This window comes from Macaca fascicularis, chromosome 11, assembly GCF_037993035.2.
Source record: "Macaca fascicularis isolate 582-1 chromosome 11, T2T-MFA8v1.1".
NCBI classification, from domain to species: domain Eukaryota; kingdom Metazoa; phylum Chordata; class Mammalia; order Primates; family Cercopithecidae; genus Macaca; species Macaca fascicularis.
Genome location: NC_088385.1, coordinates 130,224,167 through 130,241,887, shown reverse-complemented (window position 1 = coordinate 130,241,887; position 17,721 = coordinate 130,224,167). Strand labels below are relative to the sequence as shown.

The 17,721-nt window shown below is 49.9% G+C and overlaps 1 protein-coding gene across 8 annotated transcripts in view; it reads left to right on the top strand.

Annotated features, from left to right (window-relative positions):
* PITPNM2 (phosphatidylinositol transfer protein membrane associated 2) overlaps positions 1-17,721 on the top strand; it is a 168,026-nt gene that overhangs the window by 32,024 nt on the left and 118,281 nt on the right. For 4 of the 8 annotated variants that reach the window (XM_045366710.3, XM_045366678.3, XM_045366709.2 and 1 more), the window contains exon 2: positions 9,079-9,182. The gene's annotated coding sequence lies outside the window, so the exon portion shown is untranslated. Of the gene's footprint in view, positions 1-9,078; positions 9,183-14,120; positions 14,249-17,721 lie in introns of those variants that run through there. The other 4 variants (XM_074008243.1, XM_074008236.1, XM_074008246.1 and 1 more) reach the window with 1 other exon arrangement.

Here is a 17,721-nt window from a genome sequence, read left to right as displayed (position 1 = left end):
ACAGGCTCCCAACAGAACTTTTTCTCGCTTACTAAAAGTAAGAAAATAATAATAAAACAAGCCACCCAACACCCCAAACTCAAAAAAAAAAAAAAAAAAGAAATATTTAACATCGACCCAGAAAAAAACCTCTGTATTCAGCTGGGTATTAGTGCTCATGGAGCCACATGGATAGAACAAAGAAATTCTCATTTAGGTGCGATTATGATCACCATCCTCTATCCTTCTAGAGATAGAGCACAACCTTTAGTTGTGCTACCTAATCCTTGTCCCTGCCTCCCGAGTGTGCCAAAGCTTAGGCAGAAGCTGCTTCAAACACAAATGAACTGTGCTGAATTTTCCTCTGAGAATTCTCAGCGGTCCCAGGAGATCACTGGAGAAATCCCCCAGGTGGCCACAGAATCAGAGCTGTCTTGCTGCGTTAAGTCTTGTTGGAGCACTTGAGTCCTGAAGAGGCCCTTGATAAAGGGAATAGTTAGACTATTGTCATCATTGCTGAGCCCAGATAGATCTGGGAGTAGGAGTTGGAGATCTCTGCCCCTGACCTGGAGGTGACTGAAGCTGACAGCATGGGCACAGGCCACAGGGACACAGCTGAGTGACACTGTTTCACATCCCTGCAGCCTGGCCTCCATCAGCACTAAGGCACAGCATTTGCGGAAGGGCCATGTGTTCGACAATACTTACCGCATCCAGTAGCCAGATGGTCTAAACAACCCATCAGTGGTATGGTATGTAAATATTTTCCATCATTATCATGGTGCTGCCATATTGACATTAACGAGGATGAAGAATTACTCTGAGGAGCTCTCCATTAAGAGCCAGTCAGGCCGCAGGCGGGGCTGCAAAGCTGTCCCTACACCCTGGAGGCTGACAGCTTTCCAGGCTAGCTTGGTTTCCTCTTGCTGCCTCCTGCCCAGGCACAAATTGCCTCACACACTGGCCCCGTGGACATTCCCCTCAGAGCTCTTCCCAAGCACAACGTTTGTTTCGCATCATGAACTAATATGTTTTCCACTATTGGGAAGAGCTTTGTGACCCAGCATATTTCCCTCTTTGCTTTGCCTACCAGGAAGCACACAGGTAAGATTTTTACTTATTTGCTTTTAGATTGTTCTCAATTTGGAACCTTGATAGAGATTTTCTCCCTCCTATTTGGTTGCTTTCTTTCTTTGCTCATCTCATGTTTGGTGGGAAAATGTGATGAGTCTATGTTGTAAGGTTTTTGGAAGCAGGCAGTATGAATAGAGCTTTAACAGGTTCCCATCATGATTGCAGAGTACAGAACTGGTCTGTATCCAATCTCCCTGAACAATCACCTAGACTGGTAGTTCTAAGAAGGCTAAGATTAGACCTCAGCCTAATTCTCTTATGTATCTCCTACATATCTGACACTTAGTATCAATTTGGTGAATGTATTAGTTAAGTAATGCTAACTGCTAGACAATCCTCTAGTCTCAGTGGCTTATCACAATAAAGGCTTATCCCCACTCTTGTCTTAGATGAATTTCATGCTCTATGAGTGACCTCCATGTGGTGAATTGGGGACCCAGGATCCTTTCATACTGTGGCTCTCCCATCCCCTGGGGCTCCCCTGGAGTTCTCCAGTGAATCTGTGCAGTCAGCTGACTGGTAAGCAGAGAAAGAGGGAGCATAGGAGATTGCGTGGGGCATTCTGGGGCCAGGCTTTGAAGTGGTGGACCTCCCCTACTCATATAACTAGTCCCATAGCCTCACCTGGAGTCCAGGGGGCTAAACATGTGATTTAGGAAGAGGAAATTGGACCAAGCCAGAGTCTGCCACAGTGATATATTGAACAATGAATGAACAAATCCATGAAGGACACAGAGAGCAGAGCAGGGCTCCAGGAGCACACATGTGAAGAGCCCAGTGAGCACATGTGTCTGCCTTGTAAACCTAGATGCAAGTCACTGGACTTGGTGCAGGGCTTTGGATTATAGGCCAGCATTTCCTTCTGTCCAAATCACAGGATTGTAGAATGTTGGAGCCGAACTGAGAGCGCCCTTTCAGAGATCACCACGCCCAGCCTCCTTACACTACAGATGAGGAAACAGAGGCCCAGTGAGCAGAGCTGACTCACCCAGAGTCAGCAGCCGGAACTCTGGTCTCAATCCCATGCCAATGATCACTTCACTTCTCTCAGGGAATCCCATCCATATCTCTGTCCACAATGTGCAAACCCCTGCTCTGCACAGAGAGATGGAGAGTCATGTAATTAAGTGACAGCTTGAGTTGATCATCTGACGGCCTGCTTACTCCATAGGATCATTGGAGAAATTCCCCAGCCTCACAACAGCTGTTTGAAACTCAGCACCGGCTTCATTTCAGCATTCACTCCATTGGGATATTGGGAGTGGAAGACTACTCTTCCTAAGACTCATTTAAGCACTAGTATCTCTCAGCAACTCTCATATGTGAGGATGCAAAAGGTCTTCATGAGTCTTATGATAGGAATAGAAATTCCTGCAAACCCGCTAGAGAGCTTGGCCACCGTCAGTTACCTATTGCTGCTTAACAGAGTGCGTCTAAACATAGTGATGCAAAACACTAGCCATTTTATTTATTTGCTCACAATGTGGCAATTTGGGCAGGGCCCAGTGGTAAGCTTAGCTCATCCCTGCGCCACTGGTGTCAGCTGGAACAACTTGACTACTTGAGGTGGAGGACCCATTGACAAGGTGGCTGGCTGCACTCCTGTGGCTGGTGAGGTGGTACTGGTGTTGGCTGTATCTGCTAGGGCTGCTGACTGGGACATCTGTTCCCCTCCTCATCACCCCTTGGGTGAGGTACAGGTGGTTGGCTTCTTACCTGGCTTCAGCTTCCCTAGAGTTCAAATGCAGAAGCATCCAGGCCACACCACTTCATTCTCCTCACCCCTCCCCCTGCCTTTTTTTTTTTTTTTTTTTTAAAACAAGGTCTTGCCCTGTCACCAGGCTAGAGTACAGTGGCATCATCATGGCTCACTGCAGCCTCAACCTCTTGGGCTCAATGAATTATCCTGCTTCAGCCTCCTGAGTAGCTGAGACGCGGTAGTGTGCCACTGCACCTGGTTAAATTTTGTATTTTTTGTAGAGATGGGCTTTCTCTATGTTGCCCAGGCTGGTCTTGGACTCCTGCCCTTAAGTGATCCTCTTACCTTGGCCTCCCGAAGCACTGGGACTACACATGTGAACCACCACTCCTGGCCAGAATGTCTGTCCTTTTTAAGGCTAACATTCCATTGTGTGGATAGACTACATTTTTTATCTGTTCATCTGTTTGTGGATGCCTGGATTGTGCCTACCTTTTGGCTATTGTGAACATTGCTGCTGTGAACATTGGTGCACAAATACCTGTCTGCATCCTGCTTTCAATTCTTAGCCAGGCCTCCCTAAGCTTAGAGGTACAAATCTGGCACAGTGTTACTTCCACCGCATACTGTTGGTTAAAACAGGCCACAAGGCCAGGCTAGATTAAAAGGGAGGGGACTCCACGAGGGCATGGCTCATTGAAAGCCGTCAAAGTAACAGTCCTTGACAACCACCCTGGGAAAAGATCTTTGCAGACCCACTCATACAAACCCTTCCAAAGCCTGGCTGTGCTGCTGGATGCCCCTGGAATATCCAGGTTCCCATGGCCCAAGCAAGGTCCTACTGGAGCCACTCAAGCCAGATCCCAACTGTTCCCTCCCTTGGAGAAGGCTGCACGCTTGTGCTGTGTTTTGTATTGCTGATGGTGGTGCCTCCTATTACATAATCTGTTATTTTGCACTGCACAAGGCCCTGGTTACTTGTCAAAAGTTTCTAAAAGCCAGCTGTATCAGCTCCAGGCAACTGGGGGTGCTGCCTCTCCCTCATAGTATTAGTCACTCTGTACTTAGCTAAATTTAACTTTTTATCATCCAAATGATATTTTTGTGGGCTTGGGATTTTACATAATGCTACCAACTGCTGCAGGCTAAGAATTTCTCCTCTTTGTTATGCGCGTGTGTGTGTGTGTATGTATGTGTATGTGTGTGCGCGTGTGTTGGGTTTTTTCCCTCCATCAACTTCTGCACAATTAAGCAAGGCTTGTTCCGTTTCTCTTCCCTTGCTCTGCTTTCCCAGGTCTGGGTTTGGTTCTTTGGGCTCTGCTTTTGCCACTTGCCAGCAGAGAGAAAAATCACTCCTAACAGCCTTTTAATGGCCCTGCAAATGCTTCCGCCTTCACTGGAGGTCTCTCCACTTTGAAGGTCTCTGAGGGTTTCCCTGCTGCCTCCAATAATCTGGGCTTCTGAAAGAGAAGCTCAGCTCTGGAGTAGAGTGTTTGTTGAAGAAGCTGGAAGGGAGGCGGAGTAGGGTCATGAAATAAGAAATCCAGCCAGCCAGCCTGCCCAAGGCATGGGGTCCATGATGCCAGCTCCTCCTCTCGGCCTGTGGGAGGGTGGGTGATGGTGGAAGCTTCAGAGCTGTTCTTGGGAGAACACAGGGAGGTGGGCCGGTGAGAGGATGGAGACCTAGCCTCAGAAGGGCCTGGAGCAGCACGCAGGGAGCTGGAGACACATCTCAGCCACCTGACTTTCCCTGAGTCCCCGCTGCTCAGAGGCTGTAGCACTCCTGTCCCTCACGCAGGGATCTCGGGTCTACACCATAACTGTGCCTGGGAGGTGCCTCCCTTCATTTTCCTGAGGAGAAAGCTGAAGGTCAGCTCAGTGAGGTGAAGCAGCAGTAGTAATCACAGCAGTAGCAAAACACCGAGCACTTACTGTGTGCCAGGCATGGTGCTAAGCACTTGCTTTTGTTAGCTCATTGACTCTTCAGACATTCTATGAATTAGGTACCAGTATCCACTCTCTTTTTTAAATAGAGAAACCAAGTCCCAGAGAGGTTAAGCAGCTTGCTTGAGTGAGGCCTCATAACTGTGAAATGGAGGGCCACATTTCAGAACCCATCTACCTCCAGGACTCCTCTTGCCACCCACTTCTGTGGACTCTTCTAGGCTACATGGCTTTCCAAGGGGCACACTGGGACAAAGGGGAGAGATGGCACTTGGACTGTGCTCATTTCCTGGCGTTACTGGGCTGATTCCAGCCTGATTCCGGCCTGATCTAGTTGCCAAGTTCCTCCCATGCAAGCTGTCTTTAAAATAAAGCAGGGTGTATATGTATAGGCGGTCTCTGGGAGGATTAGCCAGAAACTGGAATTTGCCTCTGGGCAAGGAACTGAGTGCTGGGGAACAGGGACAAGAGAGAAACTTACTCTCACCCTCTACCCATTTTATCCTTTTGAGTTTTGAAAGGTTTCAAAATACAGATGCATTCCTTGTCTTAAATTAAGTGATGTTATCTTATTAAAAAATAGGAACAACTAGGTATATACCCAAAATAATTGAAAACAAATGTTCACACAAAAATTTGTACAGCAGTGTTCACAGTAGCATTTATTCGCAATAACCAAAAGGTGGAACCAACCCAGATGTCCTTTGATGGATGAATGGATAAACAAGGTGTAGTGTATATAATAGAATGTTACTCCATCGTAAAAAGAAATGAAGTACCAGCACATGCTATAACATTGGTGAACCTCAAAAACATTATGCTAAATGAAGGATGCTAGACACAAAAGGATACATATTATATGATTCCATTTATGTGAAGTGTCTAGAATAGGCAAACCCATAGAGGCAGAAAGATTAGTGGTTGCCAGGGGCAGGGAGGAGGGGAAGATGGGAAGTGACTACTTATGGGTACAAGCTTTCTTTCTGGGGTGATGAAAATGTTCTGGTATCAGATAGTGGTGATGGTTGTACAACACTGTAAGTAGATTAATAACCATTGACCTATATACTTTGAAAGGGTGGGGTTTTGTTGGGTTTATGGATGGTCTTGCTGCGTCACTCAGGCTGGAGTGCAGTGGTGTGATCACAGTTCACTGTGGCCTTGATCTCCCAGACTCAAGTTATCCTCCCAACTCAGCCTCCTGAGTAACTGGAATTACAGGCATGTGCCACCACACCCAGCTAATTTATGAATTTTTCTAAAGATGGGGGGTCTCACTATGTTGCCCAGGCTTGTCTTGAACTCCTGAGCTCAAATGATCCTCCTGCCTCGGCCTCTCTAAGTGCTGGATTACAAGCATGAGCCATGGCACCTGGCTAAAAGGGCGGGTTTTATGGTGTGTGAATTATATCTAAATTGAAAAAAGTTAGGAACCATGCCTCCAGATGGAGTCAAAGGCCATGGTCTGTTGTCAGCACTCTGGACAGTTTGCCGTGGTGTCACCTACCATACGTATGGGTCTCTCTCTACCCATTCTTTAGCCACCTGCCTCACGGTCGCCATGTCAACGGAGGCTGGAGACAGCAGTGTTTAACTTCGGCAGCACTACCCACTCATTTGGAACTTACACTTTCCACAAGGGCCAGCCTGAGACGTGTGGACATCTGGGCAGGCTAGTAGCTGGCACCCCATCAAACTGGTATTCTTTAAGTGTTTGTTTGACATTTATTTAGTGGGGATGAGGAGAGACTGATATTCTATTAATAGGAATCATATAGAGAAACAGATTCACTTGCTAATTCACTTCCATGGACTGAAACAGAGTCAGGGATCTGAAAAATTTTGAGGAAAGCCATTCTGACTTCTGTTGTTCTTGTCTCCTAAGGTATATTTTTGTTTTGTTTTTCTTTCCCCTGCAGTTTTCCAAATCATTCAAGAAGTATATTGAAGATTTAGGCCAGGCACGGTGGCTCACACCTGTAATCCCAGCACTTTGGGAGGCCGAGGTGGGCGGATCACGAGGTCAGGAGATAAAGACCATCCTGGCTAACATGGTGAAACCCCATCTCTGCTAAAAAATACAAAAAGAATTAGCTGAGCATGGTGGTGGGTACCTGTAGTCCCAGCTACTCGGGAGGTTGAGGCAGGAGAATGGTGTGAACCCGGGAGGTGGAGCTTGCAGTGAGCTGAGATCGCGCCACTGCACTCCAGCCTGGGTGACAAGAGTGAGACTCCGTCTCAAAAAAAAAAAAAAAAAGTGTATTGAAGATTTAGATTTAAAACTTAAAGGAATGAAATGACATTTGTTCCTGGGAAATAGCAACACGATGTATTATTTCATCTTGGATGCACTGCTCCCCTCCAGGACTGTGACTACACATGTATGGAACGTACATTACACACAACAAACCCCAGCAAGGAATTATGTTTTGTTGTGACTTTCCATGTCCCCTTAGGGCAGTGGACAGGTTCACTGTTTACCATTTATGTGAGGGGTCACTGGAGGAAAACTGAGTTAGCCAGCAGCACATTTTAATTTCTTTCCAGGGATGTTTTGAGCCCCCTGCCCCTAGAGGTCTGTTCCCCAAATAGCTGCCTACTGGGTTGGCTCCTTAGCCTGACCCTGCATTCACTTTTTTCACTTTTAATACTTTTAGTCAGAAACATAATTCCCTTCAGTGCCTCTCTTTGCATTCCGAGAGTGCTTTTTTCTCATAGCCCCTGTGGATCTGATTCTGCGAGGTGTGAGTCACCACTGCCCTTCTCACCTGCCGAGAAGCATTGTGGTGGGCTGGAGAAGGGCTGGACTACCAAATCTGGCTCGCCATTGATGGGTGTGTTACCACGGCAAACCCTCAACCCTCTCAACAGCTTTCCTCACCTCAAACATGGGGAGACTTCAGAGCTGCTGGCCTCAGCTGTGGCCTACGGTGGCTTGTAGAGGCGAGGCTGGAAGGCCAGCTTGCTCATGGTCACTGGGAGGGCTGGGACCTGCATCCACCCTGCTGCGGGTGCGTGGGTTGTTTCATTTGTTCTGGGGGTCGAGGGTGTATGTGGGTGTGTACATGTAGCCATGAAGACAAGGGGCTGGGGCAAGACAGCGATGGAGCCTCAGTCCCACAGAGGAGCCCGCATGGGGGTGGGCATGCAGGACGCAGTGGCGGTGGCGGGGTTGGGTGTGTGAAGAGCCGCCCGCTCCCTGCAGCCACACCTCCCACTGCTGTGCATTGCTAGCTATCTTCACACCTCCCCAATTCCACTCTTCCTCCTCTGACTCTTACTGTCTGGCCACTCACTTGGCAGTTGATGACTTTGCCATCCCCAGCCACCATTCCATTTCCCTTTGTTTGGGACATGCTTGCCCCTAGCGGGCATGGACTGGTGTCTGAGGAGACCCCCACCATGCCTGTCCTCAGCTCTTAAAGCAGGGTTGCCCTGGAATTGGGCATCAGTTCCTGAAACACTCCCAGCTTCCATAACCAGCAGACAAGTGGCCTCTCTGTCATGGTCATTGGAGAGCCCTGTAGGCTGCTACCTGCTCTCTAGGCCCCGGGTCAGGAGGCTTGTATGTGTGTCAGGCAAACAAGAATGTGTGTTGAGCTGCGAGGTGGGCTACCCGCCTTGTCTGTGGTCCCTGTAGGAGCCCTGGGTTGGGTGGTGGCTTCAGTGGTACCTGTGAAGACTGTTGTCTCTGAGGCTGTTGGACCTGGGACTCTTTGGAAGTCCGTTTCTCCAGTTTTTTTCATTTTGTTTTGAATGCTTGTCTCTGGCCTCTGTGTAATCAGATCACACTCTGCCCAGCTGGAGGGGCTTGCTGGAAGGCTGGAAGCCATTTGCATCACCCCACAATATGACCACACCCCTGCCCCGGCATCAGGATGCCATCCTCTCGGACTATGTCTCCCTCTCTTCTTCCTGCATTATCTCATTTTCCAGCCTCCCCTCTGTGGTCTGAAGTCCTCCAATCCCAGTGGAGTTCACGAGTGAAAATCAAGGTTTGAGACAGAGCTCCAAGGGGCTTCTGAAATAAGATGGCTTATGGTGTGTGCTGGTAGTCTCAGTTCCCGCTCCCTGAGCAGTTTTCCTAAGTAGAAGGGGTGCCGGGCAATATTGGGGTATATCTGTCGCCAATACTGAGTTAGGAACTTGCCTCCTAAATGGTCCTGGACTGGGTCCCTTTGTAAAATGGAGACACCTTTAGTCAGATGTCCCCTGTTCAACCCTCTTGGTCCATCGGCATTGTGAGTCTCCCAGTTGGATTGGTGTGGAGTGATCAGAGTCCAGGTGTCTCACCTCCTCTCCCGTTGTGCTTCTCCCTGCAGAATGCTGGCACGTGTGTCCTGGTCCTTGACACCCTTCTGTGAGCCTAGGGACCCATTTCTCCTCCTGTGACAGGGACATCAGTGGAACCGTCTCAGACCCACAGGTAAAGCCGTCCACCTGTGCAGTAGCACCCAACTTCCCAGAGCTGAGGCCCTGCAGGCCACCCTAGCCTTTGGAGTTTGAGGGTACAGAGACTTTATTGCTGTTTCCTTTTTCCCCTAAAAACCGGACTGTTGTTGGGCGCAGTGGTTCACACCTATAATCCCAGCACTTTGGGAAGCTGAGGGAGGAGGATCACTGGAGACCAGGATTTCAAGACCAGCCTGGGCAACATAGTGAGACTGCATCTCTACAAAAAAAAAAAAAAAAAAAAAAATTTACTGGGTGAGGTGCCACATACCTATAGTCCCAGCTACTGGGGAGGCTGATGTGGGACGATCACTTGAGCCCAGGAGTTCGAGGCTGCAGTAAGCCATAGTCGCACTATTTCACTCCAGCCTAAGTAACACACTGAGACCGCGTCTCTTAAAAAAACACTAAAAACCTGACTTTATCTGATTAATGTGGGGTAGATTGTATTTATTGATTATGCTTTTGCAAATATTGACTTCTCTTCACTAAATAGGAAAGACCGATGTTTTGCCTCTGGTAGCTTTCGATTCCAAATACGATAAAAACTCCTTGGGTCAGCCTTTGAGTCCCCAACGGCTGCTAGTCTCCTGTTTATAGAACACCCCAGGGTGGCTCTTTTCTGTTTGCTGTTGAGGCTTAGCCTGACCTGCTCTGCCCTTAGTACATGGAACAGGACAGGCAGGAGTTTTGCTTCTTCTGTGCCTTGGCTGGGAAGCTCAGGTTCTGGCTACTCCCTGGCTTTGGCAGAGAGCAGAGGCTGGGCTGCTGCCTTGCTCAGCTGCCCACAAGTCATGGTCAGTGGCCCAGAAACAAGCATGAGTGTGTTTTTTAATGCACCATCCCTCTGGATGCACAGTGAGAAACCAAGGCTGAGTGGAGGGCAGGCCTGAGCCTCTGTCTTGAGTCTCAGGGAGTGCCAGGTCTAGAGATTGAAAGGCCCAGGGAGATGCAGTCTCTCCCCTCCCACCCCCAGCTGACAGCAGGAGCCCCTGGCCTCCCAAGCTTCTTTCCATTTCGTATTTCTGAGTCTCAGGCACAAACCCTGGCTTTGGCCTCATTTTCTATGCCAAGGCCTTTGTTGGGTGGAACAGGAGGTAAAGTGATTTTTCCTTCTTTTTTTCTAAATTTTGATGAATCCTTCTCCCTGTGCACTCATTGGCTAGTTTCAGCTTTGGAGGCACGGAGGATGGATGTTCCATCAAGGGAAGCTAGCAAAGCCAAGTTGAGGATGCTGGTGGGGATTAATGGTTTAATGTACCCAGCCCCTGCTGCATGGGGCTAAGTCCCACAGTAACCATGAGCTGTGCCTGTTAGGGTCCCTTTTTACACAGGAAGCCGAGGCTCAGAGATGGCAGATATCAGCTCCAGGTTGCACAGCTAGTCAGTAGTGGGATTGGGATTGGACCGAGTCTTGACTTGGAAGCACATGGCATGGTTTTCCAAATTTGGCCCGTGACTCACAGGGCCCTTGGTTCAGCCCAGGCTCAACCGTCACTTGCTGTCTGATCTCAGGTAAGTCCCCTCCTTTCTCCAGGTGCCCTCATCCTCTCTGGGAAGACGGGGCACATTGTGATGGGGCCTCTTAAGTTGCCTCTGGCTCCATAGTTCCAGGCTGGCACTGTGGGCTGTTATCTTCTCTAATTGCTCATTCTTTTCAGTTGCTGTGAAAAGGCCTCCAAGTGCTAAGAAGAGAGAGTGCTATATTGTATTTTTTGTTTTTCTGTTTTGTTTTACTTCACTTTCCAAGGTGTCCCAGCTACTGGGAGTGGGTGTAGGGAAGGGCGCATAGTAACACTCAGCCCTGACTTGCAGCTTCTCCAGGGGTCACTTGGGTTCTGCGGGGTTGGGGCCTCGTGGTTGTCCTGTTGCCAAAGGTCTTGGCTGCCAAGTCGAGGCAGGGCCCAGTGAGAGCTCTTCTGCCCTGCATGGCCTGAGCACTGACATTGCTCTGAGGGACCCTGCTTCAACACGGCCTTGGTCTCCTGTCTCCTTTCTTATAGGAAGGAGGTTCTTTTCCTTCTTAACAGCTGCATTCCAGAGTGCAGTGACTTTGCAGAGACCATGGCCTTGCAGCCCACCTCATCCGAAGGTCTTCACTTAGACCTAAAATATCTTCAGGAATTGTTCTGCTCCACTCATTTGTCCATAAAGTATTTATTGTTACTTAGTATGCACCAGGGACTATTCCAGTTGCCAGAGACGCCACTGTGAACAGGCGTCCTGCCCAGACAGGCATCCCTGCCCGCATCTAGTTTATATGCTGGTACATTCTCTGCGCTTTGCTTATGCAGCTCCAGCATCCTGAAGTTCCCTCTTCCCACCTCTACCTGTCAGGTTCCTGTTTCCCCTTCCAAGCCCATTTCAAACAGCTCCTTTCCTCTAAATTTCTTTGCAAGACCTGGATCCACATTAGCCTCTTCTTCCTCCCTCTGTGCTGTCACGGCATACTGCTTGAACCTCATAGAATTCTTGGCATCATTTTCCCTGAAATATTTCGGTAAGTGTCTGTGTCTGCTGTCGGCCTGGGAGCCCTGTAATGTGGGAGACTTGCCTTTGGGTGCCATCCTTTCCCCCCAGATCCTGGACTAGAGAGCTGGTACCACCTGCTTTTCTCAAAACCCACCCAGACCCAGAAAATGGCAGGCTCCATGTGAGGATGATTAGGGTTGCCCCCTCCACGCCTCTGCACCCCTGCTTGGGAGTTTGTGGCATAGTGACCACCAGGCCCTGGTAGCAAGAGTCATGGGGTGGAGGGAGGCCACACTTCCTGGGGTCGGCTAAGAACGAGATATTTCCTTCTCCTGTCTCCTCCACAGGGGACTGAGGAAGGAAAGGGCTCAAGGACCAGGGTTTATTTTTAGAAAAGCTCCTTGCTGTGGAGGAACCCAGAGCCCTTCCTTCCAGAAGGTGGGGGTGGCAGGTGGTGGGTGGGGGTAGCTGGGGTTGTGTCTCCTAGTACTGCCTGGCTGTCTTTCACAGAAGGGGTCTGCCTTAAAGATGAGGGTCCTAGCCAAGGAGATTATTTGTCCTCAGCCCCCACAGTTGAAGACGTTTGCCATTTGGCATTGGTGAGCAGAGCTTCTGGCATTGCCAAGAGCCTCAGTGTCCCTCAGGCAGGAGCTCAGCGGGGAGGGTCCTGGGCCCAGGCAGTGGCTTCCTTCCGGACTCGGACTCCCCGTGGCTCAGGCAGGGAGGGGCACTTCCTGCCATTGTCTCTGTGACAGGCCTCAGAAGGTCACTGTCTCCTGAGGAGAAAGAGAGCTCATGACATGGGCAGGGCCTCAGACCACAGCAGCAACGACACAAACTTTCCAGGGCACGTCCCTACCTCCCCATGCTGTACCCCCACCCCCACCTCCAGCCCTTTGGATGAAGTTCCATCCCAGGCGAAGAAGGGGCTTCTCTCCACCCGCAGCAGCACTGGAGCCCTACCCGTAACGAGGGCCTTACTTCTTAGCCCCTCCTCTCAGGCGGCCCCAGGTCCCACATGGGAACATGGGCCTGTCCATCCCTGTGAGGTTTAGGTCTGTGATAAGTCTCACATGTTAGAAGGCTGCCCAGAGAGCCCAGAGCATGCGGAGGCTATGGAGAGGAAGTAGAGGGCTGAGCACCCTCATGCCTGTAGCAAAGATGCTGCCCTGAGGTCTGCAGAGAGCTCCTCCTCAGTTCCTTTGCTGTCCCCACAGAGCTTGGTAGGAAGCTGGGCACAATCTGATGACCCATGTCATGCCCTGGCCAGCTCTGTCACCTGTGCCCCTCCTGACTGCTCCTGTCTATATTTCATTTATCGACATGGTTCTTTGACACACACCGGACGCTGCTCAGTACGCGGGGCTTCAGCCAGAAATTGCTGGCTCTTCTCAGTCTCCTCTTCTTCCTGTTCCCCGGAGCTCTGGGAACCCACCCCTACATTTGCCTTGTTTGCTCTGATGCAGCATGTCTTCCTGAGACTGTACTTTCTTTTCTTCCTTTTTTTTTTTTTTAAGGAATTATTTATTTACTTATTTTAGAGATGGAGTCTTGCTCTGCCACCCAGGCTGGAGTGCCGTGGTGTGATCATGGCTCACTGCAGCCTTGAATTCCCAGGCTTAAGCAATCCTCCCACCTCAGCCTCCTGTGTAGCTGGGACTACAGGTACATGCCACCACACCTGGCCCAGAATGTATTTTACTTTCAACCAGGTGGCAGAAGCCTGCATTCCTCTGGCTTGTGTTAAATTGTGCTTCAGAAGGATGTCCTCTGGCTGCTGTGTTGAGAGCAGGCTAGCTGGGGTGAAGAGAGGAAGCAGGGGGCCTGTGGTGAGACGGTTGTGTTTCTGGGCGATGCTTTTGGTCACTTGTTGAGGTTTGCGTAGGCATACCATGCTTGCCGGGGAATGGGCATGGGTCTGTTTCACTTGCGCTGTTCAGGATGGGCAGGGCCGGGAAGGAAGCTGGCCTGGCCTACCTGAGGGCGTGTGAGGCCAGGTACCCTGCTGTCTCGGTCAGTGGTGGTCTGGGGCTGGGGGTTTCTCTGGATCTCTGCCTGTATGTTCTTAGCATGGGAAACTCTTTCTCACCACCTTTCTTCTCTTTCTTCCTCTCGTTTCTGTTTTTCCTTGGCTAGCTCCTGTCTTCGGTTCATTTCCGGTACTTCTCCATGGTGGGTGTCCAGTGCACCCATGTTGATGACCTCATCCCGCCTGCAAGGAGGCAGCTGGAGGCATGAGGGCTCAGCACTCCAGGTGCCTGGAGGCATTCCCGTATGCGCTGAGTCTTCATGCCTCCCGGTAGCCAGGTGTCGTAAGCAGGAACTTTCTGGATCTGTGTCCCTTGTGTCACTTCCTTTCTTTGTTTCTTCATACACTTCCTGAGACACGAACCCTGCCTGGAACAATTGCTTTTGTTCCTGGAGACAGTGTTCAGAGCTTGGAATTCTCAGAGGGATTCCTGAGATGGCACCATTCAAGCCCGGGGGTTGAATAGCTTGAGACTCTTCATTTCAGCAGCATGATTGACCCCTCAGTGGATCAACAGGGATTCATTCCACTCATATTTAGTGAGTACCTACCATTCTAGGAGCTGGGCATAAAGATGTGATAAAATGTTAAAAACTTCTGGCCCTCCTGGGGCTTGTATTCTAATGGGGGGTAGACACTCGATAGACAAATAGGCAGTAAAACCTGTAAGCACATCAGATGGTGATCAGAGTTGCAGAAGCAGGGGAAAGGAAGGCCTCCCAAGTTAGGGACATTTAGGTGAAGACCTGAAGGAGGTGGGGAGTGAGCCAGGACGGTAGCTCAGGGAGAAAGGCCCTGAGGCAGGAGCTTGTCCAGGATGTTAAGGAAACTGGAGTGAGTGAGTGAGGGGAAGAGAAGCAGGGGAGGAGGTTGGAGAATATTGAGGGCCCCCTTGTAGGCTGTATCAGGACTTTGGCCCTGACTCTGAGTGACCTGAAGCTTCAGAAGTGTTTGAGCAGTAGAGGGTCAGGATCTGAATTGTGCTTTAAAAGGATGGTTTCTGGCTATGGTGATGAGAGCAGACTGGATGGGAGGAAGGGAGGAAGCTGGGGGACTGTGGGGAAACAATTGCAATAGGGAGAGGCAGTGGATGGGTGGGGGCTGCAAGCCTGTTGGGCCCCAGGTATGTTCTAAAGGTAGAGCCAGGCCGGGCGTGGTGGCCCTAGCCTGTAATCCCAGCACTTTGGGAGGCTGAGGCAGGCGGATCACCTGAGGTTGTGAGTTCAAGACCAGCCTCCAGCCTGACTAACACGGAGAAACCCTGTCTCTACTAAAAATACAAAAATTAGCCAGATGTGGTGGTGCATGCCTATAGTCCCAGCTACTTGGGAGGCTGAGTCAGGAGAATCACTTGAACCCGGGAGGTGGAGCTTGCAGTGAGCCAAGATCACGCCATTGCACTCCAGCCTGGGCAACAAGAGTGAAACTCTGTTTCAGCATACATACATACATACATACATACATACATACATACATACATACAAACAAATAAAAAAATAAATGTAGAGCCTAGAGGAATTCTGAGGCATTGGGTGCCCCTTGCTTAAAAGAAGAAGACGCGAGAAGTCATCTAGGCCGACCTTTACACCTAACCCACTGGAAAACTGAGGCCTAAGAAAAGAAGTGACTTGTCCAAAGTTTCATGGCAAACTGGCTAGTTGCAGAGCCAAGATTTGGGCTTCTGGAATGCAGGTCCAGTGTTTTTACAGCTGAAACAATGAATGGTTCCAGTGAAGTTGAGGTCCAAGGGAAGAAGGACTGGCCCCAGGGTCCCAGAGCCAAGCCGCAGGGTCCTGACAGCACCTACAGTGGCCAGGGTGGCAGCCTCCACTGGTTGGCAGGAGCCTGAGGCTTTGTGAGCTGAGGATTCTTGGCACTCTGGGCCTTCAGCAGCTCTCTCTGGACCAGCATTTTGACCTTAGCTCTGCTGAAGTCTTGACGATGTCAGGCTTTGGGCAGATCAAAGTCAGTGCTCCTGTGCATTATTCACTTGGCTCGTGCTGAGCCTCCATGGAGTGTCAGGCCTGAACAAATAAGAGAGTCTTGCTGTCAAGGCGCTAACAGTTCAAGGGAGACAGACGAGCAAACCCAGGGAGCCTGTATGATCAGGGTCATAGGTTCGTGTTAGAGGCATATGCAAGGAAATGGCCAAGGTCAGGGGATCATCACTGTAAGGACAGTCATGAAAACAACTTCTGTTGCTGCCAGATGCCCCAGGGAACACAAACCAGAGGCCTTGTGTCTACCAAGGTGGTTTGTTTAAAACCATGATTCAGTTAGCCTGGTGTGGTGGTGTTCATGTGTAGTCCCAGCTACTCAGGAGGCTGAGGTGGGAGGATTGCTTTAGGCCAGGAGGTCAAGGCTGTAGTGAGCTATGATTACCTCATTGCACTCCAGCCTGGGCGACAGAGTGAGACCTGTCTCTAAATAAACAAATTCATGATTCAGTCTCTTGGAATACAACAGGCAAAGAAGGTCGGTGGGGCCTGAGATCTGACTGCCCTACAGGTAACTGTGTCACCAAGAACAGGTTTCCCTTAAACCGCCAGGACCATACATACACTTAGGTTGATCACTGTGGGGTGTCCTCGCATTACATTGGATGACTTCCCTTTGCTTCTTTGTGAAGAAAGCTGGTACTTTTCTTTTTTAGTGTGCAAGGCTGCTCTAATGACAAGTTTTAAGGTCTCCTGTGGCTGGTGGGATTCGGAATGAGACCTGTGAAGTTCCCAGCTCAGCATGGGAAGAATCAGGTGTTGTCTTTACATGTCTCAGCATGAGGGCTGCCTGTGGGGGATGGGAGGGAAAGATTCTGCTTTTGCTCTCCTGGGAGGAGTTGAATCTATAGGCCAAAGAGGAGGGAAATCCAGTTTGCTTTTTCTTTCAGTCTTTTAATTCATCGTCCCCATCACAGTAAATGTATTGTTGAGGAATGACAACTTGGAAATTACTTCCATTGATTGGTGTATGGGCTGCCCCGGTAAACCATTCTCAACTGCCCTTTGCTCTGGTGAATGCCCTGGTGCTCACAGGTGATTACAGGACATGGCTAAGGACACAGTGCCCAGAGGTGGAGCAGGCAGAGCCAGGCTGCTGGAGGCAGGCTAAGGCCTCACTGGGCTTGGTGTTGGGCTAGCCCCATGTCCTTGCAGAAGGTGAGTTCTTAGTGTTTTCTTCTGAGGCTGGATGAGGGAGCGGAGACGGTGAGGAAACTGGAGACAAGCTCTCTGCCCTTAAGTAGCTCAGGGCAGCATTTTCCCCCACAGCACAAGTTGTTCAGCCTTTTCCTTCCTCTCCTCAGCCTCCTCCCTCCTGCTCTGGGATGCAGCATTCTAACACACCTTGCTGGGGACTTCCTTGCATTTTCTGTGGCAATTCTCAGGTGTAGACATAGTTCTATGACAACTGAGGTTGAGTGCTATGTTTAGGTTGTGCCTCCAAATTAGTGGTGGGCACTATAATTTTTAAGAATTTGTTTTTTAGAGGCAAGATCACTCTGCCACCCAGGCCGGAGTACAGTGGTGCGATCTTAGCTCACTGCAGTCTCGAACTTGCATGTCACAGATGCATACCACACCCAGCTAATTTTTTAATTTTATGTAGAGATAGGATCTCGCTATGTTGCCCAGGCTGGTCTTGAACTCCCATCCTCAAGTGATCCTCCCACCTTGGCCTCTCAAAGTGCTGGAATTACAGGCATGAGCCACCATGCCAGACTGGTGGTGGGTTTTAGAACTCACTCCACCACCCTCGGAAAAGGGAACTTGATGGCTTGTCCCCATGGAGCTTGCACTAGAGCTTTCTAGGGGACAGGTTCCCAGATGGGAGGAGTGGCCTCAGGTAGGCCACTTAACACATGACAAACATGTACTAAGCACCTTCTGTGTGCCTGAACTGCACTATGTGCCAGAGGTAAAAATAATATGTAAATGTTGTGCTTTGAGGGGCTTGGGAAGGAGAGCCATTTCTCCATTATCCCTCCAGTGCCTGAAATTTCACTATTGGTCCCTTA